The following is a 7,503-nucleotide window of genomic DNA, read 5'->3' on the forward strand; positions in this document are numbered from 1 at the left end:
AATTTAGAGGGGGTGGTCCTAGGTACCCCCAGGTCATTGACCCCGGGCCAAGGTCATTGACCTTTGACCTATGACGTCACAAGAGTGAGGATGAGTCATTCGGGCATACGGGGACCCCTACTACTCTGGCTGTTCCAGTATTTCATTTTTTTCTTTATTTGTAAGTCCAGATTATTTTGTCTTCTGCATGCAAGTGGACATTCATGTGACGCGTCGAAAGCGTGACACGTTGCCCTCTCTGCTAGTCTAGTGGCTAGCGTGTTAGATTCTCAGTGGGAGAATACAAACAATCAATATCATAATTACTAACTTTCATTAATTATTCGTCTTCTTTAGCCTAAAGCAGTGGTTCCCAACCTGGGGAGGCACTCCCCTGGGAAGAGCGTGAAGAGCAAGCAAGGAGGGCTCAAGCTATGACAGAAGCTATGACAGAAATAAAATGTGAAATTATTAATGACACAATTTGTAATAAGAATTTACATTTTAGCTTTTGTCTTTCTTATTCCTATTCAAGATTTCCACTTTATTCGATAGTAATTAATTATGCAAAGTATTATTATTATTATTATTATTATTATTATTATTATTATTATTATTATTATTTACAAAATTATCAGAAATGAATTCAAAATGTTTAAAGATCATTTCAGTGTATAAGATGGAGTTCAAAAACTTATCAAGTACGGTTAATGCAAAGGAAACACTCAGTGTTATGATTGACATTACTTTTCATTCACAAGTTTCTTGACATTCGGTGATAAGTTCGACAAAGCACACCTGAGATCACTTTACATTTCCAAACAGTTGCGATACTTTGATTTTATTGTGCTTAACGTCGAAAGTCCTGATTCATAGAAGTAGGTTGTCGAGAACTGAATGCGAACTTTTAAGGCTTCTTTTGCTACTTATGAGTCAAACAGGGAGGAAACAAACCCATAATTCTTCCAAAAACGTTAATTGAAACAATTTTTTGGTACATGAATCGCACTTCAATTCAATTTCTTCCTCCAGAATTTCATGTGGAAGTACTGTAAATCCACATCAATGGAGAAAGGTGTTCTTCCTAATTTGCACAAAAATATAATATTCATTTATGATACTTCTTTCCACCCTATCCTATTAAGAAATTTAATATTAATCCTTCGGCAACAATTTTCGCTGCCGTACAACTAACCTTCAATCTGTTTCAGCAAATAATTTGTCACGTTAGAAGAATAATCACTGGAATTTTAATAACAATCTTACAATGTACAGCAGTCTAAATATTAATAAGTTTTCTATGATTAATCGTTCCTTAACTTAGTTTTAATCAAATTTCCTGATTGAACAAAATGTTGAACTGTAGCACTGACATGAGAAAAACTGAATTGGCACAAAATAAACGTTAATGTTAGTAAATATCTATTACTTGGAATCGCAGTACGAGTTCTTCTTCCCACTTGGAAGCATGTCGTGTAGTTCAGTTTCATTACAGGCCAATTTTATAAATATTTAAAGTACACGCAACACATAAAAATGCATTGTTACTGAAAATTGAATTTCTGTCCTATATATTAATATAAACATAAATGTAACCAAGAAAGTTCTGTCGCTGGAGGTTTGTGTTTAATTGGCCCTTATACCGTGAGTTGAATGCGAATGGAGATAAGGCGAAGGTCAGTCATTGTTGTGGGTATATCCAACATAATACCTGGTTGTGGCAGTTCAGTTACACCGTGAACTTGTGGTTACAGAGTGAACATGAGACTTCCACAGAGCGTCATAAGGGCATTTATGCTGTACAAGTTCAAACTGGGGTTAAACCAGGCACGTAGCCAACCCCGGATACCCCCCTTCGCAACCAGAAGTGAAAAAAAGTAAAGGATGAAACAAAAAGAAACGAGAAAAAGAAGAATCAGCATTAAAAATAGAAAGCTACAGCAAGCTTTTCCTTACTCTTTCTTACGAGGAGATTTGTATTACTTGCAATACATGGTGGCGAATGAGCGGGATACCCTGGAAAAGTCAGGGAATATGAAATTTCTAGAAAAGTTACGGAATTCTCAGAATTTCTGCTACCAGTCAGGGAAATTTCAAGCTTTCGAAACTATAGTGCTATTCTGTAACAGTGTGTACATTTTTTTTTAAGTCATACATTTTCGTCATCGCTTCTCTGCAGTAACAAACAGGTTATTTCAGAAACAGTTTTCTACTGCTCCTTTAATTTGTCATTTGGAACAGAAAGTAGTTGAAGTAATAATGAAGACAAAAGTTATGTGGAAATAAAGTTCTGTTAACATTTGATTCAACAGAGAAAGGAATGCAGATATTGTCAAAATATTTTACAAGACATTATTGAATATTTTACAAGACTCATTTATAATAGTTGAGGTCATAATGAAAGGAAAATTGTTATATTGAATTAACAAAGGAAGGATCGTAAATATTGTAAAATCTTTTTCAATACTTTCTTTTTATTCTTTTACTCGAAATTTCTTCATACTTTGTTATTAAAATAATTATTAACATATCCTCACTTTATTGCCCTAACAAACCAATATATGTTGCCGGTAAAATATTTTAGATTGATCGAGCTCCTGGTGTGATAACTACAGTATTTCATGCCCCATCTCTCCCCCCTTCCCCCCGCAAATTACGAAATCCTGGCTAAACGAACCAATATATGTTGTCAGTAAAATAGTCTAGAATTATCGAACCCCTGGTTTGATGACCACAGTACTTCATGTCACAGATCCCCCCCCCCCCCTTTACGAAATCCTGGCTACGTGCCTGGTCAAACGCTCCTGCAGCGGGACAGAAGATATGCAAGGCCTTTGCTGAGGGTGCCGTGACTACACGGACAGTGCAGCGGTAGTTTAAGAAGTACGTAGACGGTAACGAAACACTCGAAGACGCACCACGTGCCGGAAGACCAACACATGTACAAATTAAAAAAACCTTCAGGCAGCAATTGAGGCGAACAGCGGCCAGACATGTGAAGAACTGAGGCTACAATTCAGTGTGAATGGAGAAACCATTCGGTAGCACCTCCATCAACTTGGGAAACTACAAGTTGATTCGATGGGTCTCACATGATTTGGGTTCGGACCAGAAGGCAACGCGAACAGACACCTATGTTTCTTTGCTGTCTCGTCTGAGGAAGGGGCCATTTCTGGACAGAGCGTTGACATGAGATGAGAAATAGATCCTGTACGAAGCTCCACGGCGCCGCCATCATTGGTTAGCATCCCATGAATCAGTTCCAAAACAGCCGGCATCGTGCGTCGGGAACTGCTACCAGCTGGTGAGAGCATCAATGCAACTGTGTATTTTCAGAAGGTGAGCCGTGTTCAAGAAAAGCTTAAAACTCTGGAGCCAGAACTTCTGAATCGCAAAGGGGTCCTCCTGTTACAGGAAAAACGCTATGCCCCACACGGCTAAGATGACCCGGAATACCAGTCTACGCCTTGTATGGGAAACTATTTCACCCGTCATACGCCCCGAACATTGCACCGTCCGATTTTCACCTGTTCTATTCCTTGGACAATCACCTTAGAGGACGCCAGTTCAAATCCTTAGTAGAGGTGCAAAATGCACTTGATAGCTTCTTCGTTTCATGGCCCACCAAGTTCTACTGCGATGGAATCCATGGCCTTCCAGAACGTTGGCAGAAGGTCGTCGATGTTCATGGGGATTATTTTTGATCTTCCAGGTACGTCTTAGGTGACATATCGATGTTCGAAGGTGATGGGTGAAAAAACGACAGAATTTTCTTGGTTACCTATATATATATATATATATATATATATATATATATATATATATATATATATATATATATATATATATATATATATATATATATATATATATATATATATCAACCATTTGTGAGAGAAATAATTGAACAGTTTCTACAAGTAATATAACCTAGTAGTGACAATTTTTTGTCTACTGCATATAGGCCCTACTGTATATTTTCTTTCACAGTACAAAAATGAATGTTTTTCGCGGGGTAGAATCGATACGCGTATCTTTCTACCACTTCGCGATTTAATTAAATATTTTAAAGGTTTTAAATTACCAATCACGAACAAAATCGATAAATGCATTATCTTTCTCTGTACGTTTTTTTTTCTTTTTTACAATTACTGTTCTGTTTTCTTAACAGTATAAAAATGTGATGAAACTTAATACACAGGAGGAAATAAACTTACGATCTTTTGCAGCTTGAAACTTACAGCTATCAGCCACATATTTACCGAGTGTGCATGTGTCAAAATATCACACTGAAAAACAACTAGAAGGTCTATAAGAGTATAAACGCGTGAGAATTACAGAAGAGATAAGCTGTTTTTCTTATAAGGGATTGTCAAAATTTAATGAAGTGAACCAATAAACTTGTGCTGTAGAATATAAGAGATATCACTGAGCCCAAATAGTAAAAAAAAAAAAAAAAAAGTTTAACTCTAAGATTTGTACAAACAAAAACTGGTATTCAATTTGATTAACGAAAAGAAAAAAATGTACTATAAACACCATACCAACTGTCCTACTATTGTTTACTATAAGATATTTTCTATATGGTTAGAAAGAATCACCGGAAATATTCTTAAATATTACATTATTGTAAAATTCCTTGTGAGAAAAAAATAAATGAAATCTTTTCTGTCTAACATCCCAGATTATGCCCTTTAGACTAAGGAAGACGGATGATTAAAACAAATGAATGATGATAGAAGCATCGGTGGAATGAGAATGTAACAGGAAATGGAAGCACCCCGAGAAAATCCACGGACATGATATTGTCTACCACAAACTTACTTGGTCTGGGATCGGAACAGGGATCCCGCACACGAGAAGTAAGCGCTCTACCACTGACTCACCATGCCACCAACACCTCTTTGTGGTTATGGTTAGTATACGAGCATTATGCACTGAAGGCCTGGATTCGATTTCTGGTGGGAGCTCATGCGGTTCGGATACCACGTTAAGGTGTAGGTCCACCTCTAACATAGCCTTGGTGCTGATCGGGGCGCAAATCTCCAAAATAACCAACTAACCAATCACAGTATTCTAAAATAGCATGTCAATCTAACATAAGGAATATGCTAGGTATTAAAAGGAGTAGTGTTGTTATCTATTATATAAAAGAGAACGCACAAATCCTTTGTTAGCTCATCACGCTAATACGGCTGAACCAATTTCTTTCATTTTTGGGGGGTTATTAGGATTTGGACCCTAGATGGTTTTTATCATATCACTTTAATTTTTAATTACCAGTGTCTTGAGATAATTGACCATTCAAGTGTTCATAACGTACAAATCCTTTGTTAGTTCATCATAGGTATAAAAATAAACGTATTTATATGCAACCCGCATGACCGTGTCACTCGGCGGGTTAACATAAATGACAGGCGCTATAATGTTAACATTTACTGCAATTTGAAAGCGAAAAAGTAAAAATTATCTAAGTAACAAAGTTTATTGCGTTCCGGGGTGACCGCAGCGAAGCGGGGTGAACGCTGCTAGTTATTAATAACTATTATTTTAATATAAATTACTACTACAAGTATTGTGCTCGGATGATTTCAGCTTTAAACTTATTTAATGGATTGAGGTGTACCACAAGGATCCAATCTCGGACATTTACATTTTCTTTTCTTTATTATATGTCGTTAACCGCAATATGTAGTGTCCTCTTGCTAGTGACATAATGGAGGTATATTTTAATAGGTATAGGTTTTATCTTAGTAGGTAACGTAGTTCTTGTATAGCATAATTTATTATATTAACTAAAAATAAATAATTTTATTCGATTATTTTGAAAACTACGTGCGAGAGTTTACCCTCAAGTACCGGTATATCATTTTACCATTTTGTTTAGTATAATGAGACCTATTGGTTGATTGATTGATTTATGTATTCCTTCATTATACATTTAGAATCTTCTAGAATTTTAAAATTGTAATAAAATAAATAATATTAAAATAATAATTAATTAAGAAGTTTGTTTTCTATGTCTAGTTGGCAATTTAGAATTAACATATTTTCAGTGAATCGTTGTAACCACATAGAAAAAGTGTAACAGTGAACTAACGAAGCAGAGAATTTTGTGTTTGTTCATAGGAACTAACATATTTTCTTGTCTTTTCAAAGGGAAATGAACAAGCATCAAATAATTAAAAGCAAACAATAAACGCAAACGCATGCTAAGCAAAATATTTACCATGCATTATCTGTCTACAAGTTATTGAGTAAACCAGACTAATAACAAAACGCAGAGTATGCGCATTGCAGGAATAAGTAACGAACATTATCTACTATTTATTGTTTTAAGTTAAAAAGAAAAACATTTTGTATGAACAGACCATAAATGCGTGAGTAGCTTTTTTCTTTTCCGATAGGACAAAATACATGATTAACCTGTTTATAATTGAAAACGAGTACATTTTAGCGAAAGACTGTTTCGTAATACAGAGGAAAAGAATAAATTTGTTAACATTAATTCTACATACTTCTTATTAATACATATATTACAGAATATAATACATTGTGTAAGTTTAATGCACAATAGTAGTGGCTTAATTGTAGATTCACAACTTTCTATAAAACTATCGACGAAAGACATGTTTAAAAGCTGATTCACGACATTGTATTGCAGTAAAGCGTCTCTTTCTAAGCTCGTAACTTTAATTCCTGAAGAATCTGTTTAATTCATTGGAGTATCCAAAAGAGGGTTTGAGCTTTCATAATTTCGAATGTGCATATTTGGTTCTAGAGAAAAGTATGACTTGTAGACATGTAGAGAGACAACCGACATATACTTCAGAGGTTGTGCTATACTTAAGCTGTTTGTTCCTGCTTTTAATAATACTGTTCTGAACGTTTAATTTCTCATATTGGAATCCTTTTAGAAAGGAGTATTGTTAAATACTGTGAATGTCTATTAAGAAAAAATCAATGAACCATAATTTTCTTTAGTGAATCATAAGCCTAATTAATGTTAAAAAATAATTACGTTGTGTTCTGTGCATGATTAAACTTCAGAGCATTACTCTACCTATAATACATTCTACTAAAATGATATAAAAACATGAAATATTGTCAGTATATGATTATTTCTTATAGCTACGTCGTCATGTGAATTCACATGCGTACACTGTTTCGATCTTTCTTTTTATTTTTTATTGACAGATCTTTGACTTATATGTTAGTTATGCCCCTTTCTATATCCGACTCAAATGTACCATATTATTGGCATTAAACAATAAAGAACTTATGTTGAAAATAACTTACTTACGTGATCGGCTTAAATTTTTGTTGTATGGACTTCACGTTCGTAAACGTTAGAGCACACACCACTACGAGAACGGAGAACGACTCGCGAATGCTATTTACCCACTCACACGCAGTGTTGTTACCGAAACCAACGACGCCGGTAGAAATTCCCTTACACGGACAGAATTCCCTCTTACTAGAAATTTCCCAATAATAAACAGAAAGAAATTTCCCAAGCTTGTT

The sequence above is a fragment of the Thermobia domestica genome, chromosome 2, assembly GCF_964235325.1.
Source record: "Thermobia domestica chromosome 2, izTheDome1.hap1.1, whole genome shotgun sequence".
Classification (NCBI taxonomy): domain Eukaryota; kingdom Metazoa; phylum Arthropoda; class Insecta; order Zygentoma; family Lepismatidae; genus Thermobia; species Thermobia domestica.